The sequence below is a fragment of the Thamnophis elegans genome, chromosome 1 (assembly GCF_009769535.1).
Source record: "Thamnophis elegans isolate rThaEle1 chromosome 1, rThaEle1.pri, whole genome shotgun sequence".
NCBI lineage: Eukaryota > Metazoa > Chordata > Lepidosauria > Squamata > Colubridae > Thamnophis > Thamnophis elegans.
The window spans coordinates 69,704,079-69,720,793 of record NC_045541.1 but is presented as its reverse complement, the minus strand read 5'-3'; the positions used below and the strand labels follow the sequence as shown (position 1 = coordinate 69,720,793).

Sequence of the window (16,715 nt, the reverse complement as noted above, 5' to 3'; positions counted from 1 at the left end):
TTTCAGCCCTCTCTAAGCGGTTTACAGAGTCAGCATATTGCCCCCCAACAACAATCCGGGTCCTACAATTTATTGTATTTAATCAGGCCATCCTTACTAATCCTGGTATAGTATACATATTGTATTAAAATCTAATTCCCTTATTCCATCTTGACAACAATCACCATATTATTTAAACATGCATATTAAATCCATCTTTCAACCTCTAATCTTCCATCTATTTATTAGTTTATAATAGGTATATTTTATTTCTACTTCTATTCTTTTAATCAGGTCCCCATTATATTAAAGAATGAAGGGGAAACCCCCCCCCCCAAGAAATAACATTTCCTTTCTATCCATCATCTCTTGCCCATTTTAATATTTCAATTCTTATTTGTGTTTTGGCATACCTCCCATACTGCTCTCTTGGATCTTTGTCTCTATATACCTCTGCATTTTTACTCTTTAGTCTAAGTATTCCTCCCATCTCTATCCTCTTATATTGCCAAGCCTCCAGGGTATCTGTCCAAACCCCTATCTCTTTTTCAATGGGCTGCATGTGGGGGCGGAGCGCCCACCATGGCCTCCTGCTGCTTGAACAGGGAATCAGCTCATCAAAGAAAAGAAATAAGAGTGACATCATTTTAACTGAGCTAGATTATATTCAGGATATTGCCTATCAGCTTGAGCCTCAAAGCCTGTGCAAATGTACAGATTGTACACCTCTAAAATCATTGCAGGAGTCAAACTTTTCACCATGTAATTATGGACAGGGAAGCAATGAATCTGAATCTTTGCTATGTTCCTGAGTCAGTCATGAAGGCTCAAGAATTCTGAGAGTTGACGTTCACAGGTCATAAAGGGGCCATAATTGCCCCCCACCCAAGTATACCCTCCCTAAAAATAGGAATGGCTTTGATTTAGAAATTGCATGTTTGCACAATTGAGAAATCTTCCAGGAGGCAGATAATGAATGGACTTATGGACAGTAAAAAAAAATGTGGTTTTGATCAATTTAAGTACCCAAACAATATGGAATATTTCAGCTATATACAAACTTCTTCTAATCTGTTTTGCGATCACAGAGATTATGCAACTGCTACTACAGGAAGTTCTCAACTTACAACTGGTGACCATTCAAATTTACAACAGAACTGAAAAAAGTGACTCAAGACCAGTCCTCACACGTAGCCGCATCCCCATGGTCACGTGATCAGAACTCAAGATGCTTGGCAACCTGCCTGTTCTTAGGACAGTTCTGGCATGCCAGAATCAGGGATTGCTGTTTATGACCTTCCCAGCTGGATTTTAAAAAGTCAAATGTGGGAAAACAGATTCACTTAAGGACCATGTGAATCACTAAACAACCAGAGTAATTCACTTAACAACAGTGGCAAAAATTGTCATAAATCGGGCACAATTCACTTAAACTGCTTCACTTAGCAATGGACGTTCTGGTCCAAACTGCAATCGTAAGTCAAGAACTATCTGTATTGTGTCAATGATGTGTTTTATAAATAATCTGTGTTTTAATTTGGTAGCCATTTTTCTTTTCTGCAGCATCAGACCTCGTACTTAATTCCATATTTGTCACAAAAAAACAAACGTCATCTAGAGTATAAACAAAATAAACAGCCTCCATCATCCATTGTAAGGAGTGTACAGTACTTTTTCATAAATATGCTGATGATTTGTAGCACAAATTCTTGATTCTAGGAAATAATTATTTAGTAAAATAGAAGAACTTTTAAAACTTGCCAGCATTTAATTTGGTGTTTAAAAGCTGTAATTGAAAAGGAAACAAGCAAGCTGGACCAAGAAATAAAGTAAAATGAAATGCATTGCTTCTCCTGAAACCTCTTTTGCCAACAATTCTCATACTTCCTTCTTGTTTTACTGAGATTTGATATCCATGTTATCGTAAGTCGGTGGAGGATGAGGAAGAGGAGGATTTGGTTCAGCTGCAACTGCTCCACCTCTGATGACTTGGTAAGGCACAAAAACCATGGGTGGCTGTAACAGAAAAGAACAGTCAACACAATAAGTACTCAGGGACACATCTGTTACTCTAGGTAGGAGGAATAGATTCTCCAGTTGTGTGATGCTAGCAGTGTCCTAACAGGCTGAAATTCTTGATAGCTCAAAGTCCTGAGAGAGAATTCTTTAAAACTATATATTAACATGCAAATGTTTAAGTAACCTTTCCTGATCAAATCTGCCAGCCTTATCCACATATTCAGAGAGTATCTGCTCAGGATCTCCCACCTATCTACCAAGAGGTATGACAGGAAGTCCCTCAACAACCCAATGAATGTCCTCCGTATGGAGTAGGTGACTTAAAAGGTGGTACCAACTAGGATGGTCCTCTAGTAAGTGATAAGAGAAGTGAACTGGCTTCTCCTGAGGACCTTCAGAGACTGATTTTATTTTGTGTGTTACTTTTGGTTCCAGTTATATATTGCTTATATTTTATGTTCTGAATTTGTATACAACTGTATTGTTGTAAATCTCCAAGGCTCCAGCTTAATTGAGGAGCAAATAAATAAATAATATTCTCATGATTTTTTTCACAAAAGCTGCCAATTATTAATTTATTTTAACAAATTAAAGGCTCGAAGAAGATCCATTTCCCTCCAGGGGAAAATGGAGGTCATTTTTTGATTTCTCAATTGGCTTCAAATGACAGCGGTGAGAACTGATAAAGGAGAATATTTGTAGCTCAGAGTTTAAATGAGGGTCTCTGAACTTGCTTGTTTCTTTGCAGATAGTTTATGATCCAAATAATAAATCGGTACTGATGATCCAAAGGTGTTTTTTTAAAGAGGCAACTGCACTTTCTGGCTTTTCCTTGAAGACTTTTCACTTCTCTTCCAAGAAGCTCCTTCAGCTCCTTTGGGACATCCATGACCTGGATGACTGAGAATATCCATATGCACTGCACTGATGATGTTACCCAATTTGAATAATGCAATTTCTGCAAGAAAGTAACCAAACTAGAAAGCACCATTTTTTAAAAAAATGAAAAACACTTATTTTTTTCTTCAAAAAATGGAAGCATTCTGGAAAAATGGGATCAAGTGACAGAACCTTTAAATTAATATAGTCACACTACTAAAGTAAATATATACATTTAGAATTGAGCCCTCTTAAATGAGGACATGAATTTCTGCATCACGGAATTATAAAGGGACAACAGAAACTGTGTTGTACTCATGACAATTACTCTACAGCAAAACAGAAGCTGGGGGAAAAATTGCATCATCTAATTATTCATATGCAGAAGCAAATAAACTACAGGATGCTGGATCAAAATTCAAGCCTCTCCTAGTTTATAAATATTACTGGGTAACCTGAGTAACCAATCTCACTTATTGTTCAGGGTAATAGCAAAGAAACAAATAAAAGGTGAGGTTAGGGGGAGTGTAAATATAAAGAAGAAAAATGGACAATCGTCTTTACATTCTTTAACAATGAGAACTGCTAAAGCTATTATCAGAGTATCAAATAGTTACCTGGGCAAGCTGGGCAATACAGCAAGCTGCCTGGCACCCAAAGTGAGCCATGGAAACAGCGATGCAAAATTCCAGCACGCTGAACAAGAACAGCATACAGGAGATGCCAAAATTGGCACTCTGTAGAGTAGGAAGAGAAGTGGAAAGATAGTTGTAATCTGATGGGAAATTAATGTAATGGTATGTATTGGGAGGAACAATTGCATTGGGAAAAACAGAGACACTGTACAGGTAACCTTCGACTTACAACCACAACTGGGATCCAAATTTCCATTATTAAACGTGGAGGTTGTTAGGTTCTGCCAATGTTGATAAGCAAATTGCTGTAGTTAAGAGAATCATACGGTTGTTAAGTGAATCCAGCTTCCCCCCCTCCCCCCCGCTGCCTTTGTTGATCAGAAGCTGGCTGGGAAAGTCGCAAAGGGGATGCTGGAACTCTCCTAAATAAATTGCTACTATCCAGCCCCCAAATTTTTATCAGGTGACTATGGAGACACTGCAGCAGTCATAAATGCAAGGAGTGGTCATAGCTTTGAGTGTAACTGAAACTTTGAATGGTCGCTAAATGAATAGTTATTCATTCAATTAAAGACTGCCTGTACAGCCTCTGTGATATGAGAAAAAACTGCATCAGGGAACATTATTAGCATCTCTTATGTTCTGCAGCATTCTGAAGGGAAATTCCAGATACCACTGAGAATCAAATGGGGACCAGCCTTATTTCAGATCAGCACATAAAAGCTAAATCACTGCACAGTAGCCAGTAGTGAAGGCCATAGTATGATGTACATTACTTTATCATTCTTATTCTTAATCAGGCTATGATGACACAAATAGAGTAGAATATTTTGGATGTTCTCCTGAATCCAAAGCAGTGAAAGCAAACTAATTCATTCTGCAACCTGCCCATTTTCCTTATTTGGAAAATATGCCATCTCCATTCCTCTCCCCCAGAACCACTTACAATCATTCAGACAGATTCTGATCTGCACCTGTTGCTTTGGAAGAGCCCTGTTTCAATGTGTGGTACCTCCTGAAGCTAACAAACCAATGTGTGTAATTTATCCTTGAGTCAACACCATAAATAATAAAGGCATCAAATACCTTGTCCCTATTGCCAGACCCTTTCCTGCTCATTGTTGCACCTGTTCTGATTTACTCCTGAATGCGATTGCCCGGCTTCTAAAAATCCCAAGGTGTTACAGACTGGTTTCCTCCTCTGACTTTGCTGCAATCCATTTTCAGCATGTCATCAGCCAATAAGGAAAACATCCCTCACTCAGGATACAACGGAAATGGGGCATCTGCTCTGCCTTCCTTCCACCCTCACTTTGGGCATCTCTCAAGTTAAATTTAGGGTAAAATAAAGATACATATCAAAAGACACTGGGTACTGATAGCACAAGCATTACTAATCTTCTGAAAAGAGGAAGACAACTCACGCCACAATTAGATGTATCCTGCAAGACAGAAGAGCTGAAAGAGACCAGCAGAAGCCATCTTCTCTGCCAGGGAGGGACAGGTGGATTAATCAATATTGTAAATAGATTTACTGTGCTTGTTTATCAAATATCGATGGTGCCTATCTCACTGTCAAAGTAAATAAATGCAATTTGTATTTCCCAATAGGAAATTTAGAGGGTCTGTTTTCCTGCTGCCTAGAGAGAAGTAATGGAGATGAGTGTCTAGGGCAGGGATAGTCAACCTTTTTATACCTACCGCCCACTTTTGTGTCTCTGTTAGTAGTAAAATTTTCTAACTGCCCACCAGTTCCACAGTAATGGTGATTTATAAAGTAGGGAAGTAACTTTACTTTATAAAATTTATAAAGCAGAATTACAGCAACCCACTACCGCCCACCATGAAAGCTGGAACGCCCACAAGTGGGCGGAAGGGACCAGGTTGACTACCACTGGTCTAGAGAGATTCTCAGTCATCCAAGTCATGGTTCTCTCAGAGGTGCTTTTTCAAGAGGCAACTATCAACAGAGGCTGGCTGAGTCCAAAGAGGAAAAGTGACTGGACTCCCCACTGCCGTAATATATCCAGTCTTGGTCACCTGACTTTTTTCTCCAAGATAATGGGTGAAGGGAAATAGATTTTATACACCTTGAGGCTATTGTTGGATGGGATCAGAATAAGAGAGGAAAAGCCTAGTTTTATACAAGTACAGCTAATGATGGCTTACTCACATTAGGTGTAAAACTAACTCATGGGTTGGGGATAAGGTAAAGGAAAGCTCATGGGAAAATTGGCACCAACAGAGTATGGTTAAGCACAGCAATGCAATTTGGATTCAACCAGTCTAAGATATATTGTTTCTCCTCCTCAAGAAGGATGCAGCTCGATCTATTTTCTTTATCCAAATTCTTTCCAATCATCTGTCTAGCCAGAAAGGAGAAAAGCCCTGGGTGTGTTACTATTATGATTTAACTCTTAGAAGAAACAAAGGACTTTACAAAATACTAAAAATTGAAGCCATTGATCCCAGATATTGGTGTGGTTCTAAACTCTCCACACTTCAGAACTTACCTAAATTCCAGTTTTCTAAAACAGGGTGGCAAATGCAAAGAAGGAGATGGAAGTGGCAGGAAAATCTGGTATAGATTTCAACATGTACAGCTGTATTCTATGCTATATAGAATTCTCAAGCATTCCATGTTTACCACTTTTTTTAAAAAATAATCCCCTCCCCACCAAAAAGAAAAAAACTGGAGAAGAAAAAGAAATCTATAAAATCTAAGCATGATCATAAGGTTGTTTGTCCATATTAAACACATATATGTATATTTTAAATTTTCATATGAAGTACAACATATCTCTTTGGGACTAAGACCTATTCAAGGAAAAATTTCAAAGAAAAGTCAAAGGGAATGGAATATCCCAGCCGCATATCTCCTTCTGTATTCTGCACATGAAGCCAAAATGTAAAACAAGATTGGTTAACTTACGGCTAAACCGTTAGTGGCATATTGATTGTATAGCTCCAAGGAACCCTGAAGCACTCAATTAGATACATAAATATACCACTTAATGCCATTAGAGCACTTACGATGTTCATTCCTACACTGGATTTCACCTGAAACAGAAATAGACCAGAAGGAGAGAAATTACAGTGTCAGCATGAGTCTTATTAAATGCAAAGCATATAAACAATCAGCCCAACTATGGTAAAAACAGTGACAAAGAAAATCTATGTGGGTGCTTAATGACACATAGCCAGTCAGTGATGGAACCAGACAGTATCCAGTAAGATCATAGGAATCAAAAAGCAACGACAATACATTTTCCCACAGTGGAAATGCAAATGCCACAATTCATTTGAAGACCTTTCACTGTCAAATTCCTTCTTTCTCTTTCTGGATGTCAGTCTCCATTGAAGGCCAGGTGGTTAACAGTGACAGGAAAATGATACAACTTTTTCACCCCTTAACACTTTGCTTAAAGAAATCCCACACAATTTATAGTAAGACGTGACATTCTCTAAGCATTAAATGTTAATGTTAAATGCTCTTTTAACTATAAAACATTACACAGAGGCTACTAGACAATCTGGATCCTCATTTTACCCACCTCGGAAGGATGGAAGGCTGAGTCAACCTTGAGCCTGGTGAGATTCAAACTGCTGAATTGCAGGCGGCCAACAGTCAGCAGAAGTAGCCTGCAGTACTGCATTCTGACCACTGTGCCATTGTGACTCAAAATTACTAGTAGCAACTAAGGAAGCTCTGGTAGAACAAGAACCCATATTATGATCATTGACTCTCTCAGGCTTCTCTCATTTTCTTCACAGGACCTGGAGTGTTGCAGGTTGCACATCAGGAAGGGAGCTTGGCAAAAAGCCTATCGCAAAATGGGGACCAGGGGAGGCTCAAATTTTGGATTGCTGAATATTGTCTACTGTTGACATAGAATTTTCAATGGAAGCAAGGCTTGGAAGCAAACGTTCATCAAAGAAGGAAGATGGGGAGGGGAATTTTTGAGTTTGTTTGTTTTTCTTTCCCAGATGTTGATTTAAGACTAAGCAGTATCTGAAGAGAATTGACAAAATAAAAGACCTGAGTGCTTACAAAGAAACAGCATAAAAAGAAATTCAAATGCTATACAGGTTTCTCACCAAACCATGATTTGAACTGTTCACAGCTGATACGCAAAGTGAGCCAGAAGAAATAAACTATGGAAAAGGAAAAAGAAAAACAAATGATTGTAGTCATTGAAAAACTGAAAACATTGAAAAAACCATTTAAAAAGCAAACAGGACTTTTATAAGTATCTATTAGCCATTACTGCCATCGGCCATGACTCAACAAAAAATTTCACATACTTACAAATATCCCTCCCCAAAAGGGGTAACCTCCAATTACAGGCAAGGGCAAATAATAATAATAATAATAATAATTATGAGAAGGAGAAGAAGACGGATAAGAATGAATTGAAGCAAGGGAGACAATCCCAAAGCCGATGTGGATCAGCCCAATCAATATTTGGACAGCCTGTGGAAGGAAAACACACAAAGTAAGACAACTTTGTTCTCTGAATCTGAGAAAAACATTCTTATTTTTTAGCACCCCAGGAAAGGTTTATATCCATCTTTGAAAGGTCCCTCAAAGATGTTGGGGCTTCTCAACTTCCAGTGCAGGTGTTAACCCAAGGCCTGGTTTCCTATGGTGAAAAATCCAAATGGGGAGAAGGGACAGTTTGAGACCCATTGTCACTATGTACCAGACATTTACTCCAGATTATGATCTAGTTTGACCCTCAGTGGGACTGCTTTTGCCAGAAAGAAGGTCTCTACGAATATCAAGATAGATATTCAAGAGAAAAATGGCACCTCTCACTACAGACTCCTCTGCAGGAGGAAGTTGATCACGGTCATAAGCCCAAAGTGACTTCAAACGACTTGGGCTGCAGCCAATCCATGACCAGTTTCTTCTGGAGAAATGCCCAACAGTTGCACTTCTCAGAGGGAAAGGAGAAAAAGAGATCTGGTTGAAACCTTGGCTGAGCTCCACTTTCTCAGTTAAAGAGCAAAGCAAAAGAAATTCATATCGGAGTCAGAACGTTTTGCAGAAACACAAATGAAACCACAGGAAGAAGAGAGGTTTCTGGAGTATATTCCAGAACCAGACAACAGCCAAGTCAAATTCCAGAACTTCAACATGGGGCTCTCAGGTCTCTACGTAGCTCTAAAACCTTAATAGATTCAAACAGGACATAGTGACATATGCCTACCCCAAGCACTTTTGGCTCAGCCTTGAGGAATCTCTCCAAAGGACTCTTTTGTGGGACTTGTTGAGGAGAACTGGTGGGAATTCCAAGTTGCTGAGCTCCATAATAGGGATATGGAGTTGCTCCAGATGCCTGAAGACCAACATTGGGCAATCCAGGAGCTGTTTGGATTATGTTGGCTTCATTAGAGGCGATGAAAACTGCAGATCCACTGGTCATTCTTGCTGGAAGTGATGCCACAGCTAAGTTACCTGAAAACAAACAAGTGAGGAAAAGTTAATGTCTTAACATCAAGGAGGCAAATTCTGGCCCTTCTCCTTAATGTCACTTTGAGAGATAATATTTGCCTGCAGTAAAACTGAAGAAGATTTCCAGGGTTCCACCACAAAATCGCGGAGGACAAAATCGCGCTCGACGAAAGCGCGCATTTGACGTCATCACAGCGCGATGAAAACATCACGCTGTGATCGAAAAATGTAAAAATAAAGCTAAAACCTTCCCCTAACCCCCCCAAACCTACCCCTAAACCTAACCCTAACCCTAACCCTTAACCTAACCCTAAATCTAACCCTAAACCTAACCGTTAACGTAATGCTAAACCTAACGCTAACCCTTAACCTAACGCTAAACCTAACGCTAACGCTCTAACCCTAACCTAACCCTTAACCTAACCCTAACCCTAACCCTAACCCTAACCCTAACCCTAACCCTAACGCTTACCTTTATGTGAATCGGCTTGGTTTAATTTTAATTTTATTTCAATTTTTAATTTTGTCCTCCGCGCTTTTGACAGGTCACGGATTTCCAGAAGGCTTCAGGGAACAGGATAGTAAAAAAATACAACTTTCTCAGGGATAGAAATCCTTCCTTTTGCTACCTTTCAGCCAGAACCGAAGAAGCTTCTTGCTTGAGAAGTGAAATGTTTTCAAAGAAAAAACCAAGAAAGTCCAGTTGCCTTTTGAAAAGCATCTTTGGGACAACCATGTCCTGGTTGATTTTGAATCTCCATGGACATCAGATGAGGAAAAGTTAATCAGAACACGAGGAACATAATGTTTTTCTATGCAAAACATCTTTTTTCTGATCTTAGCATCACCTCAGATCCCCCAGCTAAATGGCATTTCCATTTGGACAAGGTTTTATTGTACCTGTCCTTCTGTCCTGTTACTGGGAGATGGATCTAAAGGCATCAGGCATGGACGGTCATATTGATTGCCATTTTCCAGGAAGGTCATACCAATTTGGACATAAGTTACTGTGAAGGACAGAAGAGCAGGGATTTGTATCCCAACCCAACTTTGCTTCACGGATGAGATGAGGTTTCTTATCAGAACTCAACTGGACCCTCAGTCTGGGTTTCCTAACAAAACTCCAGACAATCCCAGAAAAAAGTGAAGCGATACAGTAAAGTCCCAACTGCCATCGATATCTAATAGTCCTCCGGATTTTTAAAACTCTGACCCAATGAATGAATTTATACAGATTTTAAGAGGAAGCGTCTTCCTTCTTGAGCTGTATTAATTGGAAGTCAAGGTTAAGTGAAAATCGGCCCTTCCACCCTCCTCTTTGAACGGTGAACATGAAATGTTGAATTTTTGTAAGTTTACGTGGCTCCTTTGAGTGTATTGGGCATTTCCATTAGGGGAAGATTGATTGCAAACTTTTCCCTGTCCGCTAATTCTGCCCTGAAATCCTCCCGTCTACGAGACCTGCGGGGGCTGCGTGGCTGAAAAGACCGCGGGTGGATGGCTGCAGGGGAGAAGCGGCAGGCACCGGATGGTACACGTAGTAATTCCATATTATTTTGTAAATAAGTAATCAGAATATACTCACGATCACCGCTCAAGACGAAAAACACCAAAGCCTCAGAGGAAAGAAACATACCTTAAAAGGAACAAGTGGAGGGCGGGGCTCGTCCACCTACTAAAAGGAGGGGTTTGCTCACCTTGATCGAGGACTCCAGAAAAAACATCTTTCTTGCCCCTTTAACTCTTGCAACAAATAACAGTTTGGGGCCAGGAACCTTCTGCTTGTTCATCTCTTTCGCTTCTTTCCTTCTCCCAAAGTGACCAAGTCCCGCGCTTGGTGGGACTCGTTTTCAACCCCTCGGAGATTTCCACAACCTTTGCAGGAGTCGCCAGAAATAAAAACAAAAGGACGCGCATTGCGATCACAGCCTCCCCGTCTGTCTCACACACAAACACAGACACAAACCCTAGAAAAACATTCAAGGACCTCATAGGCCTCCTAGTATAAGTATAAATTTATATTTATAAGATGGTTTATAACATAACGTTTTCATTGGTGAGATAAACTTCTGCTCTCTTAGAGAGTCTCCGATTCCTTCACTATGTGTGTTACACGGGAGCGCCCTCTAGAGTCCTGATCCGCCTATTGCTCTTTTGTACTGAATGTTCTGCGAACATCTAAGGGACTGTGGAGAGCAGGTCGCTTCAATGCTGTAATAGTAATTTTGGATGGGGAGACGGCTTCCCCTATTCCCAGATTTCATCTTTTTAAAAAAGCTGTTTGCCATTACCTCTTCTAGATGCCAATTTCACTATATTATGACATTGGCTTTCATGTCCTTAGTTCAATTCTTAGCAATTCATTTCAAGGGGAAATTAGACAGGTGTTTCAATCAATGGGATGATATCCAGTTGTGAGTGTGGCAGGTCCAATTACCTGACACATTATAATTCTGAATTTCAGAAGAGGCAAGAGGAATCCCATAATATTTTGAATGAAATACAAATATGAGTTAAAGAATTTCCTAGGGAATCTGTCAAGAAATTAAGATTTTATAGTAACAGTTCTCTGAGTTAACCATAAGTGAACTGGGAACAAAATTGAATATGCAAAACACAGACATTTTCAATTTATGAATAAACCAGGGAAATGGTTCTCGTATAAGCTTTCTTTTATAAGAAAAAGAAAATTGTGGGGGGACAACAAGAGGGAGATAATGTATTGATGGACAATGTTACTTACATCATTTAATATATCAATATTTAATGTATATAAAGGACATGTTATTCTATTGGAGAAAACAACTGAGTATCAGAAGTACTAATGCAGAGTAAAGGAAATAAAGAAAAGGATAAAGGCAAAAGTGCAGAAAAAAAGAAAATAGAAAACAAAGCCTTCTTACACCCTTAGCATCAAATAGCCAATAGTAGCCCATTTCATACAGACACATTTCATTAGCATTACTCATTCAGATTTATTGTACATGTACAGCAAATAACAGTATCACAAACCTATAGTGTTGATTTTAATGATGTACAAACTTCTACAAATCTCTTTGGGATCAGAATGATTAAGTAACTGTTATTATTATGCCAATGACACATTTTATTAATAATTTCTGATTTAATTTTACTGATTTTCTTTTCTGTAGCTTCAGACCTCCTACCCAATTTAATATTTTCCATAAAAATTAAATGCCATCCAGAATATAAACAAAGCTGCTTGCATCAACCATTGTAGAGATTCTTCCTCATACAGATGCGGATGAACTGCAGCGCAGATTCTTGCTTCTTGGTAAGCACTATAACTTATCAGGTAAGAAGCATCATTTTTAAAATTTGCCACCATTTAACTTGGTACTTAAAGGCTTTTAATTGAAAAATAAACAAACTGGAGGGCAAAAGTAAAACAACAGGAAATCCATTGCTTCTCTTGAGACATCTAGTGCGACACTTCTCACAATTGTTTCCTGGTGTTGGTGCGAGGTTTTCCCCCTGACTATGGCTCAGTAACCATATTATCATAGGCTGGTAGAAAACGCTGATTGGGTTCACATGCGACTTTTGCATCTCTGTTGACTTGGTAAGGCACAAAAAACAAGGTTGGCTTATAAGACTAGCACTGTGTAAGTAGTATATATGTTATTTGTCTTTCACTTTGGTTTCTATGGCAGATGAAATGCCAGGACGGTCACAATCTGTTTGATATACTTATATGTAAATTATATATATGTATGTATGTATGTATGTATGTATGTATGTATGTATGTATCTGTGTGTGTGTGTGTGTGTGTGTGTGTTTATTTGTGCTGATAAATAAATAAAGGGAGACTAGTATAGATCTATTTCAAGCTATTTAAATCCCAGTAAGGGTATGGCTAGCTGATGAGAGCTAAATAGCTTGAAATAGATCTATACTAGTCTCCCTTTATTTATTTATCAGCACAAATAAAAAAACACAAATATAACAAAGGCAACAGTAAAAATATTGGGTTTCTGTCGTGATGGACTCTTGTGACGAGCCGATTGACAGATGATGGAAACAGTTAGCTTCCTCCCATAATTGGGGCTTACCAGGGGTTGTAAAAATCTAATATAAACATATACATACATACATACATACATACATACATACATACATACATAATACATACATACATTTCTTTTTAAAAAGAAATTTACAATGAGGCTTAAGAAAAAACAGGAAATGATCTTTAGTACTGAGTTTTGTTTAAGATGGAGCCATTACCTAGTTCCCATTTATGAGTTTTTGAAAAATGCTTAGGATTAAATCCAGTATCTATTTTGATTCATTGCCCAACACCAAATTCTTTTTTCAAAGTCCAGTGTAGTTTTTCTACCATTAGCTAAATGCTATAAACAATAATGGGACCAGGTCAATAAGTAAGCATTATGAGGGAGCAGGGATTTGAACCTTGGAGTGAGTGGGAATGTGAACCATCCCTATGATCAATAAGAGAGGATAGGTGGGCGGAGCCTCCCACCGCTGCCACTACTGGTTCACCCTATCCGGGCCAACCTCTGCTTATGACCTCGGCTTCGTCCTATCCGAAACCCACCTGTATTTATGACTGTTGGAAGAAATGTCCTTCTGGGTTCAGCTGCAAGTGGGGTAAAAGACACTGGAAACATGAAGACTGCTTGGGAAGATGGTTTAATGGTGGACAGGATCACATGGCTTCAGCTCCTGAACAGAAAAGGGGGATCACAATGCTTCCAGATGTTGGGTGAAGAAGAGAGAGAGAGAGAGAGAAAAGGGACTTGCTGGGTTTTTATACTCTGTTCAGCCCCACCTCTGTTTCCTGTTCCTGTGTAAGAAATGTATTCTGATGGGTTTTCAGACTCCCATGGGGCCATGCAGGGGCAACTCTCGAGGTTGTGTTTTGAATCCAAGTTTGGTTGAGTTCCCGAATGCCATGTGGTGAGTTGGGTAAAGGGCTAATACTATCATGCTTTAATCCCATCACCCTGGACCTGAAGGGGAGGGATCTTTGTTATGTAGAATAGACTGACCTAGGCTTTTTAAAATGGCCCATTAACAAAGGTGGGGGCTATTAAGAGTAAGTCTGTTTCCTGCCTAAAAACATGTTTCTCCATTTCTTATCCAAGGAAATATAATATTCTGCCTTTTCAACCTTTCCCAGGATATTTCATGTTTCTAGGAGAGGGTGGGTGCTAACTTCCTACATGACCATATTTCACACTTGTGACCATTGCTGCATCCTCATAGTCACACGATTAAAATTGGCAACTGAGTCATCTTCATGATAGTTGCGGTATCCTGGGATCAAGGGATCCCCTTTTGTGAGCGTCTGACAAGCAAAATCGATAGGGAAGCCAGATTCACTTAATAACTGGGTTACTAACTTAACAGTTACACTGATTCGCTTAACCACTGTGGCAAGAAAGGTCATAAAATGGGGCAAAATTCACTGAACAGCTGTCTTACTTAGCAACAGAAATTTTCGGCTCAATTGTGGTCGTAAGTTGAGGACTATCTGTATTAGTGGTGCTTAGGTGTTTGCATAGATCAGTGATGGTTAACCTTTTTGTCCTCGTGTGCCGAAAGCGCATGCATGCAGTAGCTTGTGTGCATGCCCACACCCATGCAAGTGCAACCCCCTGCGCTGCCCCTCCCCCCTTCACATGTGCTCGTGACCCCCCACGCTCCCCCATCCCCCTCATGCATGTTCACATTGACCCCCTGCACCTTCCTGAAGCCTCCTGGGACCAAAAATGGGGTGCAGGGGGCCACCATACCCCTCCCGCTCCCCCCTGCACATGTACGTGTGACACCCCCCTGCATGCACGGCAGAGTCCCAAAAATTAGCTGGCTGGTGGGAGGCATGCGGACATGCACAGTGCAGTTGACCTGGGGCGATGGCTCCCGTGCCAGCAGAGAGGCCTCCGCTTTCCACCTGTGGCAGGCATGCCATAGGTTCGCCATCACAAGTATGGATTATATGGAGTTATTTACATGGGATTTAAATCTGTACCTCATCCACAGCTGCCATTCATCATATTTAACAAAAGAACAAAGGGAAGCTTGTCAGAAAGCTTCATGACCAAATGCACCAATTGTCTCGATTCCCATTCAACCCAATTTGAGCATCTGGAATCTATATCATTAAATCAGTCCAAAGAATACTAGTTCAATATTCGAATAAAATTACTTTCAAAAACTCATTTGTAGGCATCATCGTAAAAAAGGATTGTACAATGGAATACTTCCATTTGAGAAGGAAGGAGTATAAAATTAAACTTCATAAATTAAATGTTTTGCTTCATCTTTTTAATATGCAAATCAATCTTGTTGCACTTAATCTGGATGATTTAATTCCTTGTTCAAACAAGGTTTGTCAATAAACCTTTGGAGTTCCTTATCTCAAAAATGCACTTGCTGTCTTGACAATCAACCCTATGAATGGTCCATTGTGTAGCTTGTGTCACTGACATATCAAAATCTCCTATGTCCCAATGCTGCTGGCTTGATTACTAAAATCTGCTCAATCAACTGATATTAAAACCATACTTGAGATTTAATTTTTAAAATGGATTTTCTCTTGAAAAATTGGTGGGCTTTTTTTAGTATTCTGATACATTAAATGTACACTAGAAAGGAATCTCATAGAACAGACATTTGAAGCATCTCAGTACCACAGTTATAAAGAAGTGGCTTGAATGATAATATGCCTATGGCTAGCTTAAAAGAAATTTCTGGTTCATTCCATGGCTGGGTACCTGAGCACAGGATACCTGCTTGAAGTGAGGGTTGAATTTATTCATCAAAATAAACACACAATTCAACTCTTGATTGAATGGCCATGTATTGAAGACAAACCTTTGAAATTTTTATAGAGGTGTTTTAGACTTTGTTAATACAGAATAACAACATTGGAAGGAACCTTGGAGGTCTTCTAATCCAACCCCCTGCTCAGGTAGGAAACTCTATTCCATTTCAGACAAATGGTTGTTCAATCTCTTCTTAAAAATGTACACTGTTACACTAACTAGGTCATGTCCAATACTTGTGGACTTGACCTAGTACTCATGAATGTGACTTGCCTTGGGGTGTGTGTGTGTGTCTTGCACTGAGCCTGAGAGGAAATGCCATCTTCTCCTCTTGTGGGAGCAAGTTAATCATGAAGATCTATTGGGTGTTTATCTTAACTTGATCTGAGGGGTCCTTGGTGCTCTCTGAACTTGCTTGTTTTCTTGCAGATGTTTCATTACCCTAATTAGGTAATATCAGTGCTAGTAAGGAGTACTGTCAGCTTATCTTCTGGTGTTGGTGATCTGAGAGATTCTTTGCTTGGGCTGTTTACTGATGGCTCTTTGCCAGTTTCTTGAGTGGATTATTGTTTATTGGATTGTTAGTCTGAAGTTAACCTTGTGGTTAATCTATGCTGATCAGGGTGCTGATTACTGGTGGAGAGGTGCTTGGGTCTTTTTGTTCTCTTTGGGGCTGGTTGATTGTCCCTTTTGCATAGTCTATAGAGGTTGTTAATATAGAGCCAAGGTGGCGCAGTGGTTAAATGCAGCACTGCAGGCTACTGCTAGATCAGCAGGTCAGTGGTTCAAATCTCACCGGCTCAGGGTTGACTCAGCCTTCCATCCTTCCGAGGTGGGTAAAATGAGGACCCAGATTGTTGGGGGCAATATGCTGACTCTCTGTAAACCGCTTAGAGAGGCCTGAAAGGCCTATGAAGCGGTATATAAGTCTA

General features: G+C 39.7%; 1 long non-coding RNA gene across 1 annotated transcript; it reads right to left on the bottom strand.

Moving 5' to 3' along the window:
* Positions 1–370: 370 nt before the first annotated feature.
* LOC116503484 lies at positions 371–3,804 on the bottom strand. Its single transcript, XR_004254713.1, has 2 exons — positions 3,495–3,804; positions 371–1,995 (listed from the first exon to the last, which is right to left on the bottom strand). It is a non-coding gene; the product is annotated as an uncharacterized LOC116503484 (long non-coding RNA).
* Positions 3,805–16,715: the final 12,911 nt, after the last annotated feature.